General features: G+C 61.7%; 2 pseudogenes; both read right to left on the bottom strand.

Annotated features, from left to right (window-relative positions):
• Positions 1–6,290: 6,290 nt before the first annotated feature.
• Positions 6,291–6,469, bottom strand: LOC138940945 (U2 spliceosomal RNA; annotated as a pseudogene).
• A 2,038-nt stretch (positions 6,470–8,507) lies between these two features.
• LOC138940938 (U2 spliceosomal RNA) lies at positions 8,508–8,688 on the bottom strand (annotated as a pseudogene).
• Positions 8,689–12,797: the final 4,109 nt, after the last annotated feature.

The raw sequence follows: 12,797 nt of genomic DNA, 5'->3' as shown, positions 1-12,797 counted from the left end.
TGTTCCCCGGGGGGACAGCACCCCCCCGGGGTGCGAATACAATAAAAAGCGGCAATTAGCCGCGCGCTATAAAAATTAAAATTATGGGCGGGGGACATTGGCCCCCCCCGCCAGTGGGCATTACAACTAACGCTCTGGGGGAGCACTAGCCTCCCCCAGGTCGGAAGAAAATAAAAATGTGATAATAAATTGCCCCGGCTGACTGACCGGGGCAATGTATATCCATATCACAGCAATCGCCCCCGGGCCAATCACAGATAAGAGGTCGGAGATAAAAAGACCCGGGGGCGCGCACGCGGCAAAGAATAAATAAAATTAAGTATGTAAAACGCGGCACACACATACTCGACTAAAAAACAATATTAGGTACGCGGCATTCACACTCGGAACAGACAGGCCCACACAACATGCAATAAAATAAATAAACACAACAGGGTTAAAAAATAAATAGAGCAGGGTGAGACCCTGCTCCCTCGCCGCTGCGAGCAAATAGATAAATACAAGTGGGCAAGACAACGCACTTAATAAATTACGCGACACACATGCTCGGAACGCAAAAAATAAATAAATACGAGGACGCCTGAAGTGCCGCACCTACGCATTGGTGGGCCAACGCCGGCGAATCGCGCGGGGGGGTGTCGCGAGCACCCCCTCAGCCGAGGGGCGGGAGGGAGCGGCGTACTGGCGCACGCCAGACACGTGCTCCACGTAAATGTCCCTAGACCAGCGAATGGTATCCGAGACCATGAGGCGGCGCATCATCGAGGCGTAGGCGTTGCCAATCCTAAGCACTCTCAGTACCGCCTCATTCCTCGGATCCCACGAGCCAAGGGCACCGACGACGAAGGCCGTCACTACGACGCGATATCCCCGCCGCTGGAGCTCCTCAGCCAAGGGCGAGTATTTGGCGACTTTCCTCGCCCTAGCCTCATCGAAGGACACCCAGCGGTTTTCGAAGGGGATCGTCACGTCGCAGATGACGACACACTTGGAGCGCTCGTGCCAGACCACAAGATCGGGCCGTAGCTCCCCAAGTTCGCCCTCCATGCCCTCAACCCGCCGGTTTACCCGCTTCTCCCCAGGCATACGGCAAGCCTTCCAGAGGCGGTGCAAGACGGTGTCATGTCTCAGCTGAATGGCAGCGGAATGCACCCCGCAGTGCCCTAAGACATGGGGAAGGGTCTCGGCTGCTGCCCCGCAACGCCGACACCTTCTGTCCGCCTCCCCCCAACGGCGTGCACCGTTGAGAGGGAGGACGTCCAATCTGGCGCGATGGATGAAGCGCCAGTCGGCGAAGCGAGTGAAGCTGCCGCCGCGGACATAGTGATTGCTCACACCCGCCCGCGACGACACCTCGAACACCTTCCCCTGATCGGGTTTACGCAACAGCGTACCCGCGTAAAAAGCCGCCACCGCTGAGCGCAGACGAGTGACCACCTGGCTACGGGCACCAGGTGGCACCTTTACCGCGTCGCCTCCGGGACGTCGGCACCCGACAATGAGCCCCTCGGTCGCCTCACACCATTCCCACCGAAGGGACAACCTCTCAGACTGCCTCCGCGCGGCATTCCGAGCCGTCGACCACAGGGAGCGCTCCCCTCCCTCGCGCAACCTCCCCTCCTGCGAACCGGAGAGGAAGGCCGCGATGTCCTCGTTGTTCGGAGGACCGCCAATCCGCCTGGCCACAACTCCCCGCAGAGACGCCCACGCGAGCGTCCTGACCGTCGCGTCGCCAGCCGTAAGCATACGGAAGACGTGCGCGACGGACAGGACGTCCGCGAGGTCAGCTAGCGGAAGTAGCCCACAACCCCCGCGTTTCGGGGGGAGGTAGACCACTTCCGCGCTGGCTCTCTGCGGGAGGTTGAGCCAGGCCTTGGCTTTACGGCGGATCTCTAGGTCCGCCGCCTTCAGGGGACGCTTCTCCACTGTGGCCCCCCGCAGCAGAAAGTCCATACGCGGCAGGATGTTAGTTGCCACTACCTCCAGTTTCTGCCACGGAGCAAGGAGGGATCGGTCAACCGCGCGAAGATCCTCAAGGAGGCCCCCGATAGTCGCGAATGGCGTTTGGTCGACCGAGCAACCCGTCGGGATACCGAGGTGGTGATACGGCTCACCGGACGCAAGGGGATGGACGGGCTCTCCCTGGATTTCGAAGGTCGTCGGTAGGACCCTGCTGCCTGCTCCTGCACCGATGTGCAGGGTGGCACATTTAGCAGGGTTGAACCGCAACCCCACCGACGATGCTCCGTCCTCTGCAGCAGCCAGAAGCCGCTGCATTCCCTCGGGCGTATCGGCAACGAGTGCAATGTCGTCCGCATACGCTAAAACGCTAAAGCGCGAGCCCAATAGATCGAACCCCGCATCGACATCGGTAATTGCACGCAGTACCGAGTCGATAGCGAGGTCAAATACTATGGGGCTCAGCGGACAACCTTGCCGAACCCCCGAACGAACAGGGATGGGGTCGGTGAACCCGTCGGCCGCGCGCACCCGCGTGGTGCATCCCTCATACATGGACTGCCATGTACGAACGATGCCCCCCGGCACCCCGGAGCGAACGAGAGCGCGGCGGATCACCGCGTGCGGGACCGAACCAAACGCGTTGGAAAGGTCCAGCCACGCGACGACCGCCTGCCGCCTAGTCCTCCGCGCATCAGTCAGGATCTCCTGCAGGACAAAATTGTGCTCAAAGCACCCCTCGTCCCGCAGGAATCCCTTCTGTGCCGGACTAAGCTTGTTGTTAGTGACCGCCCAGTCGGTCAGACGATCGGCAACGAGCGCCGCGAAAAGTTTGGGGGCAGTGTCCCCCAGCGCGAGAGGGCGCCAGTTCTCCAACATGTCCCGGTCACCCTTTTTGTACACCAATACGGTGATGGAGGTCTTCCAGGACGCTGGGACTGCCTCGAGCCGATAACACGCGTTAAACAACGCGGTGAGGAGCCGCACTCCCGGATCCGCTCCACGAAGGTCACGGTAAGTGATACCGTCGGGACCCGGCGCAGAGTTCGTCATACGCCGGAGCCGACGGTCCACCTCCAACTCCGTGAAGGGATCCAGGAGCGCGGACTCCCCCTCATCGGCCAAGGGGTCAGCACGCTCCACCTCCGCGCCCAGGCCGTCCAGGTGTTCCCCGCCGCGGTACAGCCCTTCGAAGTATGCCTGAACCCACTGTCTCGGCACTTGGCACGATTCAGCGGGCCCCTGCAGCACTTCTCGGACTGCCTTGCGACGGTTCGCCCTGTACAGAGCCTGTATGCGCGTAGCTTCGCGCACCCAGCCCCCGCGCCCTTCTCCCTGCTGCTGGGGACCGGCCGGTGCCGGCCCCCTCCTAACGCCGTCTCGCGCCGGCACTCCCCCCTCACCCCGACGCGCCCGCGCCTCACGCGACCGATCCGGACGGTCGCGGGCGCCGGGTGCACCCCCGCCAACCGCTCTCGCTGCATCCTCCCCGAAGAAGGTGGCGACAGCAGCCGCCACCTCCTCCAGGTCCGCAATCGAGGCGACGGCCTCCACCCGCCCGACCAGCGCGTCACGGGCAGCCACACGTTGCCGCCTGTGCTGTCTTGCGACAGCCGCAGGGGCCGGTTGGCCACCGGACGGCAAGCCGGGCGGGGGGTTAGCACGCCGCGGGTTTCGGTGGTGCCCCCCGCCCCCGCTCCTAGAGACCGGCGGTGCCTCGCCGCTCGCTCCGGGGCCGCCGGCTACGGGGACGCCCCGCCGACGGCCCATCACCCCAGGGACACTTACTTGGGCACTCGGATGTCCCGCGATGCCTTCTTCAGCACGCTCTCCCGGTGCCCTCTCCACGCTGGTCCCCGGCTGTGGGATGCCCGCGGCAGCCCCTCGAACAGAGCGGACCAATGTCCGCTGTAGGACGACCGAACACGGTCGTAGGTTAGGCGTCGTTGTAGTATTCGCCGGCGTTTGTGGCGGATGACCGGGCGTCCGCCTCAGCCCCACCGGCGTCGGACCATCGCTCCCGCTGGAGTCGCCGCTCCACCTCCTCCCCGCTCTTCGCCCCACGCACCTCCTCCACGGCCCACCTGAGTCCCCCTCGTCCTCCGATGGTGATGAGGGGGGCGCCGCTCCCTGATGCCGCCGCTCCTCCTGCCCTGGTGTTGAGGGTGTTAAAGGAAGGCGCATCCCGCCGACCACCTCCAACGGTGACCCCTCCAGGATGGTAGGGAGGGGGGAGGGTCGTGATGGAGTGACCCTCCCCGCGGTGTACCCCGTGGCCATCACGGGGGACCCGCACGTTGATGTGGTCACCGTCTGGGTGGTCAGCGTGGCGGATCCGGACGCTGCAGGCAATAACGGCGGTGTAATGACCCCCGCACACACGCCGCAGATGGAAGGCGGCGTGGTGGGGGTCATTCGGGGGGGCGGGGTCCCTCGTTGCGGGGTGGGCGTCCTCGCTCCACCCCTCGCCCCCCCGGATGCCTGCAGCGTCAGCGCGGCACTGAGATTGCGTACCGCGGTGCCGGCTGGGGATGTCATCGCCGGCTGGGCCCCCCTGGTGTTCCTTCCTGAAGAAGGGGGCCCCCGCGGTACACCCCTGGCCGATGGTCGGGCCAGGGGGCCCGTCCGTGGCGCGCACTTCTCGGCCGGCACGCTTGACGCCCGAGATCGGCTCCTTGTTGTAGGACCCCCACAGGATGTCGTCGGGGGGGTCCTCTCGGGCGTCCTCCTCCATGCGCCCCCCATGCCGCCGAAGGATGGTGATTCGGCGGCAGGGGACCTCCTGGGGGGCGCGCGTGCCGGTCTGGATGCGCCGCTCTTCACGAGAGGCGCGCTCGTGGAACGCCGCAAATTCCGATTTAATTCGGGCCCCGCCTGGCTGGTGGTGGACGGCGGGGCCCCTGCGGCACTCCTCGTCGTTGATTTGCCCCCGCTGGATGGTCTGCGGGGGCTTTTGCGCGCCTCTCTTGCCGCTTGTCCGGACGGGCATCTCCTATTGGCCGCGCCATCTTGTCCTATGGATCCGCCATTATCCTGTGGATGCGCCTTACCTCTAGTTGCGGCGGCCGACGTCCTCCTCGTGGCGGCGCCCGAAATGGCGGCTGTCATGGCGGCCGATCCCAAGATGGCCGCTCCACGTGTTGTTGTGGCCAGCGACGGAGATGTTCGACGTGTCGCTGGCCCCGCTGCGGTGACAGCCGCGTAGGAGGGGGACTCTCCTGCTGCTCCGGGTGTTGTGTGAGCCTCCGTGGATGATGTTGTTGCAGGTGGTGTTGTTCCTCTTGACGTCGTGGCCGCGGAGCGTGACGTGGGTGGCCGCGAGGAAGTGTGGCTTCGCGACGATGCTCCAGCCGACGCCGACGCAGATGGGGCCGATGCAGAGGCCCGGGTCCGCACACCTGAAACACCACCACTATTAGTTATTGTTCTTTGTGCTCCGCGTATATTGCGACACGCAGCTTCTGTCCGGGGGACGTGCTCTTTCTCAAAATGTTCTTTTACACGTCTATAGGGGACCGCGCCTGTCCCCCTAAAATTGCAAATTGAGCACACGTACGCTATTGTGTCCCCCGGATGAAATTTTCTTATATGACGCGATAAGTGCTGCGTGTCACAGAAGTCGCCCCTCGACCTGACATTTCTGTCAGTACTCCCCCAGCATCGCGGACAACACACCCGCTCCGCCAGGGGGTACGACAGAACCACTTCGAGCGGGCTCTGCGCCATAACAATAAATTAATAATAAATAAATAAAAACAATAAAATAAAATTAAGACGCGCGGCAAGCGCGGAACCCCGCGCGCGGAACGCGGAGGCGGCACGTGGCGGGATAACCTATGCAGGCACCCCGCGGCGGCGGATCGCGATGCGGCGCCCCGCCGTCACAACAACAGGTGCAACGATGCACCGCCGCACCGCGACGCACCACACGCACGCACCACACCCGCGCACCGCACACTCACCGCACTGCCGCACGTCACTCTCGGCGCAGAGCCCCAGGTCGAGGGAGCCCTAACCAACAAAACTCGCGGAGCACACGCGTCGCGGCACTTCACTTTTCGCACGGAATACACGAAATCACAAGTCGCTTCCCGGCAAACGAAAAATCGCGGACACTCACTCGCGGAATATAAATAAACAATGAATAAAATACTTCTCTGAGCTAAGTCAACTATTCTAACGAATATAATGCCCACGCGCGAGAGAGAGGTTAGGTGCACGTGGGCACCCCAGGGATCCAGCGTACCGCGCCGATTTCCGGAGACCTGGTGCAAGCAGGTTATCTGCCACGGGGTTGATACCTAATAACCTGATGGGGTTGTGCTTTACCAGATTATTAGGCCGTTCCTGACGGTACTGCAATGCCAGGCCGACCCGCGGCAGAGTCGGAGCAAGCTCCGGTCACCCGCCAGGTTCCAAAAATCAGTTTAATATTCTGAATCCCCTATGGGGATTGTATCAGATATTAAGCTGATAAGAACAGATAAATTGCCGTTTATTTTGAATTAATGTTCCCCGGGGGGACAGCACCCCCCCGGGGTGCGGATACAATTAAAAGCGGCAATTAGCCGCGCGCTATAAAAATTAAAAACTATGGGCGGGAGACAATAGCCCCTCCCGCCAGTGGGCACTAAAACTAACGCACTGGGGGAGCACTAGTCTCCCCCAGGTCGAGAAAATAAAACGGTGATAATAAATTGCCCCGGCTGACAGACCGGGGCAATGCATATCAGTATCACAGCATTCGCCCCCGGGCCAATCACAGATAATGGGTCGGAGATAAAAGGACCCGGGGGCGCGCACGCGGCAAAAAATAAATAAAATTAAATATGTAAAAACGCGGCACACACATACTCGACTAAAATACAATATTGGATCGCGACATTCACGCACGGAACAAACAGGCCCACACAACATGCAATAAAATATATAATACAAAACAGGGTTAAAAAATAAAAATAGAGCAGGGTGAGACCCTGCCCCCTCGCCGCTGCGAGCAAATAAATAAATATAAGTGGGCAAGACAACGCACTTAATAAATTACGCGACATGTACACTCGAAACGCAAATACAATAAATAAATAAAGACGAGGACGTTGGAAGTGCCGCACCTACGCATTGGTGGGCCAACGCCGGCGAATCGCGCGGGGGGGTGTCGCGAGCACCCCCTCAGCCGAGGGGCGGGAGGGAGCGGCGTACTGGCGCACGCCAGACACGTGCTCCACGTAAATGTCCCTAGACCAGCGAATGGTATCCGAGACCATGAGGCGGCGCATCATCGAGGCGTAGGCGTTGCCAATCCTCAGCACCCTCAGTACCGCCTCATTCCTCGGATCCCACGAGCCAAGGGCACCGACGACGAAGGCCGTCACTACGACGCGATATCCCCGCCGCTGGAGCTCCTCAGCCAAGGGCGAGTACTTGGCAACTTTCCTCGCCCTAGCCTCATCGAAGGACACCCAGCGGTTTTCGAAGGGGATCGTCACGTCGCAGATGACGACACACTTGGAGCGCTCGTGCCAGACCACAAGATCGGGCCGTAGCTCCCCAAGTTCGCCCTCCATGCCCTCAACCCGCCGGTTTACCCGCTTCTCCCCAGGCATACGGCAAGCCTTCCAGAGGCGGTGCAAGACGGTGTCATGTCTCAGCTGGATGGCGGCGGAATGCACCCCGCAGTGCCCTAAGACATGGGGAAGGGTCTCAGCTGCTGCCCCGCAACGCCGACACCTTCTGTCCGCCTCCCCCCAACGGCGTGCACCGTTGAGAGGGAGGACGTCCAATCTGGCGCGATGGATGATGTGACGCGATAAATGCTGCGTGTCACAGAAGTCGCCCCTCGACCTGACGTTTCGGTCGGTGCTGCCCCAGCATCGCGGGCAACATACCCGCTCCGCCAAGGGGTACGTCAGCACCACCTCGAGCGGGCTCTGCGCCATAACAATAATAAATGAATAAATAAAAACAATTAATAAAATTACGACGCGCGGCAAGCACGGAACCCCGCGCGCGGAACGCGGAGGCGGCACGTGGCGGGATAACCTACACACGTGTGTATGCAGGCACCCCGCGGCGGCGGATCGCGATGCGGCGCCCCGCCGTCACAACAACAGGTGCAACGATGCACCGCCGCACCGCGACGCACCACACGCACGCACCACACCCGCGCACCGCACACTCACCGCACTGCCGCACGTCACTCTCGGCGCAGAGCCCCAGGTCGAGGGAGCCCTAACCAACAAAACTCGCGGAGCACACGCGTCGCGGCACTTCACTTTTCGCACGGAATACACGAAATCACAAGTCGCTTCCCGGCAAACGAAAAATCGCGGACACTCACTCGCGGAATATAAATAAACAATGAATAAAATACTTCTCTGAGCTAAGTCAACTATTCTAACGAATATAATGCCCACGCGCGAGAGAGAGGTTAGGTGCACGTGGGCACCCCAGGGATCCAGCGTACCGCGCTGATCTTCGGAAACCTGGTGCAAGCAGGTTATCTGCCACGGGGTTGATACCTAATAACCTGATGGGGTTGTGCTTTACCAGATTATTAGGCCGTTCCTGACGGTACTGCAATGCCAGGCCGACCCGCGGCAGAGTCGGAGCAAGCTCCGGTCACCCGCCAGGTTCCAAAAATCAGTTTAATATTCTGAATCCCCTATGGGGATTGTATCAGATATTAAGCTGATAAGAACAGATAAATTGCCGTTTATTTTCACAATTAATGTTCCCCGGGGGGACAGCACCCCCCCGGGGTGCGAAATACAATAAAAAGCGGCAATTAGCCGCGCGCAATATAGTTAAAACTATGGGCGGGAGACAATAGCCCCTCCCGCCAGTGGGCACTAAAACTAACGCTCTGGGGGGGCACTAGCCTCCCCCAGGTCGGAGAAATAAAAATGTTGATAATAGATTGCCCCGGCTGACAGACCGGGGCAATGTACATCAAAATCACAGCATTTCGCCCCCGGGCCAATCACAGATAAGCGGTCAGAAATAAAAGGACCCGGGGGCGCGCACGCGGCAAAAATATAAATAAAATTAATTATGTAAAACGCGACGCATTCATACTCGACTAAAATACAATAATAGGAACGCGGCATTCATACTCGGAACAGACAGGCCCACACAACATGCAATAAAATTTAAAAACAAAACAGAGTAAAATAAAATTAGAGCAGGGTGAGACCCTGCTCCCTCGCCGCTGCGAGCAAATAGATAAATAAGAGTGGGCAAGACAACGCACTTAATAAATTACGCGGCACATATACTCGGAACGCAAAATAATAAATAGGACGAAGACGTTGGAAGCGCCGCACCTACGCATTGGTGGGCCAACGCCGGCGAATCGCGCGGGGGGGTGTCGCGAGCACCCCCTCAGCCGAGGGGCGGGAGGGAGCGGCGTACTGGCGCACGCCAGACACATGCTCCACGTAGATGTCCCTAGACCAGCGAATGGTATCCGAGACCATGAGGCGGCGCATCATCGAGGCGTAGGCGTTGCCAATCCTCAGCACCCTCAGTACCGCCTCATTCCTCGGATCCCACGAGCCAAGGGCACCGACGACGAAGGCCGTCACTACGACGCGATACCCCCGCCGCTGGAGCTCCTCAGCCAAGGGCGAGTATTTGGCGACTTTCCTCGCCCTAGCCTCATCGAAGGACACCCAGCGGTTTTCAAAGGGGATCGTCACGTCGCAGATGACGACACACTTGGAGCGCTCGTGCCAGACCACAAGATCGGGCCGTAGCTCCCCAAGTTCGCCCTCCATGCCCTCAACCCGCCGGTTTACCCGCTTCTCCCCAGGCATACGGCAAGCCTTCCAGAGGCGGTGCAAGACGGTGTCATGTCTCAGCTGAATGGCAGCGGAATGCACCCCGCAGTGCCCTAAGACATGGGGAAGGGTCTCGGCTGCTGCCCCGCAACGCCGACACCTTCTGTCCGCCTCCCCCCAACGGCGTGCACCGTTGAGAGGGAGGACGTCCAATCTGGCGCGATGGATAAAACGCCAGTCGGCGAAGCGAGTGAAGCTGCCGCCGCGGACATAGTGATTGCTCACACCCGCCCGCGACGACACCTCAAACACCTTCCCCTGATCGGGTTTACGCAACAGCGTACCCGCGTAAAAAGCCGCCACCGCTGAGCGCAGACGAGTGACCACCTGGTTACGGGCTCCAGGTGGCACCTTTACCGCGTCGCCTCCGGGACGTCGGCACCCGACAATGAGCTCCTCGGTCGCCTCACACCATTCCCACCGAAGGGACAACCTCTCAGACTGCCTCCGCGCGGCATTCCGAGCCGTCGACCACAGGGAGCGCTCCCCTCCCTCGCGCAACCTCCCCTCCTGCGAACCGGAGAGGAAGGCCGCGATGTCCTCGTTGGTCGGAGGACCGCCAATCCGCCTGGCCACAACTCCCCGCAGAGACGCCCACGCGAGCGTCCTGACCGTCGCGTCGCCAGCCGTAAGCATACGGAAGACGTGCGCGACGGACAGGACGTCCGCGAGGTCAGCTAGCGGAAGTAGCCCACAACCCCCGCGTTTCGGGGGGAGGTAGACCACTTCCGCGCTGGCTCTCTGCGGGAGGTTGAGCCAGGCCTTGGCTTTGCGGCGGATCTCCAAGTCCGCCGCCTTCAGGGGACGCTTCTCCACTGTGGCCCCCCGCAGCAGAAAGTCCATCCGTGGCAGGATGTTCGTTGCCACGACCTCCAGTTTCTGCCACGGGGCAAGGAGGGATCGGTCAACCGCGCGAAGATCCTCAAGGAGGCCCCCGATAGTGGCGAATGGCGTTTGGTCGACCGAGCAACCCGTCGGGATACCGAGATGGTGATACGGCTCACCGGACGCAAGGGGATGGACGGGCTCTCCCTGGATTTCGAAGGTCGTCGGTAGGACCCTGCTGCCTGCTCCTGCACCGATGTGCAGGGTGGCACATTTAGCAGGGTTGAACCGCAACCCCACCGACGATGCTCCGTCCTCTGCAGCAGCCAGAAGCCGCTGCATTCCCTCGGGCGTATCGGCAACGAGTGCAATGTCGTCCGCATACGCTAAAACGCTAAAGCGCGAGCCCAATAGATCGAACCCCGCATCGACATCGGTAATTGCACGCAGTACCGAGTCGATGGCGAGGTCAAATACTATCGGGCTCAGCGGACAACCTTGCCGAACCCCCGAACGAACAGGGATGGGGTCGGTGAACCCGTCGGCCGCGCGCACCCGCGTGGTGCATCCCTCATACATGGACTGCCATGTACGAACGATGCCCCCCGGCACCCCGGAGCGAACGAGAGCTCGGCGGATCACCGCGTGCGGGACCGAACCAAACGCGTTGGAAAGGTCCAGCCACGCGACGACCGCCTGCCGCCTAGTCCTCCGCGCATCAGTCAGGATCTCCTGCAGGACAAAGTTGTGCTCAAAGCACCCCTCGTCCCGCAGGAATCCCTTCTGTGCCGGACTAAGCTTATTATTATTGACCGCCCAGTCGGTCAGACGATCGGCAACGAGCGCCGCGAAAAGTTTGGGGGCAGTGTCCCCCAGCGCGAGAGGGCGCCAGTTCTCTAACATGTCCCGGTCGCCTTTCTTATACACCAATACGGTGTTGGAGGTCTTCCAAGACGCTGGGACTGCCTCGAGCCGATAACACGCGTTAAACAACGCGGTGAGGAGCCGCACTCCCGGATCCGCTCCACGGAGGTCACGGTAAGTGATACCGTCGGGACCCGGCGCAGAGTTCGTCATGCGCCGGAGCCGACGGTCCACCTCCAACTCCGTGAAGGGATCCAGGAGCGCGGACTCCCCCTCATCGGCCAAGGGGTCAGCACGCTCCACCTCCGCGCCCAGGCCGTCCAGGTGTTCGCCGCCGCGGTACAGCCCTTCAAAGTATGCCTGGATCCGCTGTCTCGGCACTTGGCACGATTCAGCGGGCCCCTGCAGCACTTCTCGGACTGCCTTGCGACGGTTCGCCCTGTACAGAGCCTGTATGCGCGTAGCTTCGCGCACCCAGCCCCCGCGCCCTTCTCCCTGCTGCTGGGGACCGGCCGGTGCCGGCCCCCTCCTAACGCCGTCTCGCGCCGGCACTCCCCCCTCACCCCGACGCGCCCGCGCCTCACGCGACCGATCCGGACGGTCACGGGCGCCGGGTGCACCCCCGCCAACCGCTCTCGCTGCATCCTCCCCGAAGAAGGTGGCGACAGCAGCCGCCACCTCCTCCAGGTCCGCAATCGAGGCGACGGCCTCCACCCGCCCGACCAGCGCGTCACGAGCAGCCACACGTTGCCGCCTGTGCTGTCTTGCGACAGCCGCAGGGGCCGGTTGGCCACCGGACGGCAAGCCGGGCGGGGGGTTAGCACGTCGCGGGTTTCGGGGGTGCCCCCCGCCCCCGCTCCTAGAGACCGGCGGTGCCTCGCCGCTCGCTCCGGAGCCGCCGGCTACGGGAACGCCCCGCCGACGGCCCATCACCCCAAGGACACCAACCTGGGCACTCGGATGTCCCGCGATGCTTTCTTCAGCACGCTCTCCCGGTGCCCTCTCCACGCTGGTCCCCGGCTGTGGGATGCCCGCGGCAGCCCCTCGAACAGAGCGGACCAATGTCCGCTGTAGGACGACCGCGCAGGGTCGTATGTTGTGCGATGATGTTGTATTCGCCGGCGTTTGTGGCGGATGACCGGGCGTCCGCCTCAGCCCCACCGGCGTCGGATCGTCGCTCCCGCTGGAGTCGCCGCTCCACCTCCTCCTCGCTCTTCGCCCCACGTGCCTCCTCCACGGCCCACCTGAGTCCCCCTCGTCCTCCGATGGTGATGAAGGGGGCGCCGCTCCTGGTAGCCGCCGCTCCACCTG

Source organism: Polyergus mexicanus, unplaced genomic scaffold (genome assembly GCF_030449975.1).
Source record: "Polyergus mexicanus isolate NDT 795.1 unplaced genomic scaffold, iyPolMexi1.0 SCAF_17, whole genome shotgun sequence".
NCBI classification, from domain to species: Eukaryota; Metazoa; Arthropoda; class Insecta; order Hymenoptera; family Formicidae; genus Polyergus; species Polyergus mexicanus.
Note: the sequence above shows the minus strand (reverse complement) of the source record. Positions and strands in the feature narration are given on the sequence as shown.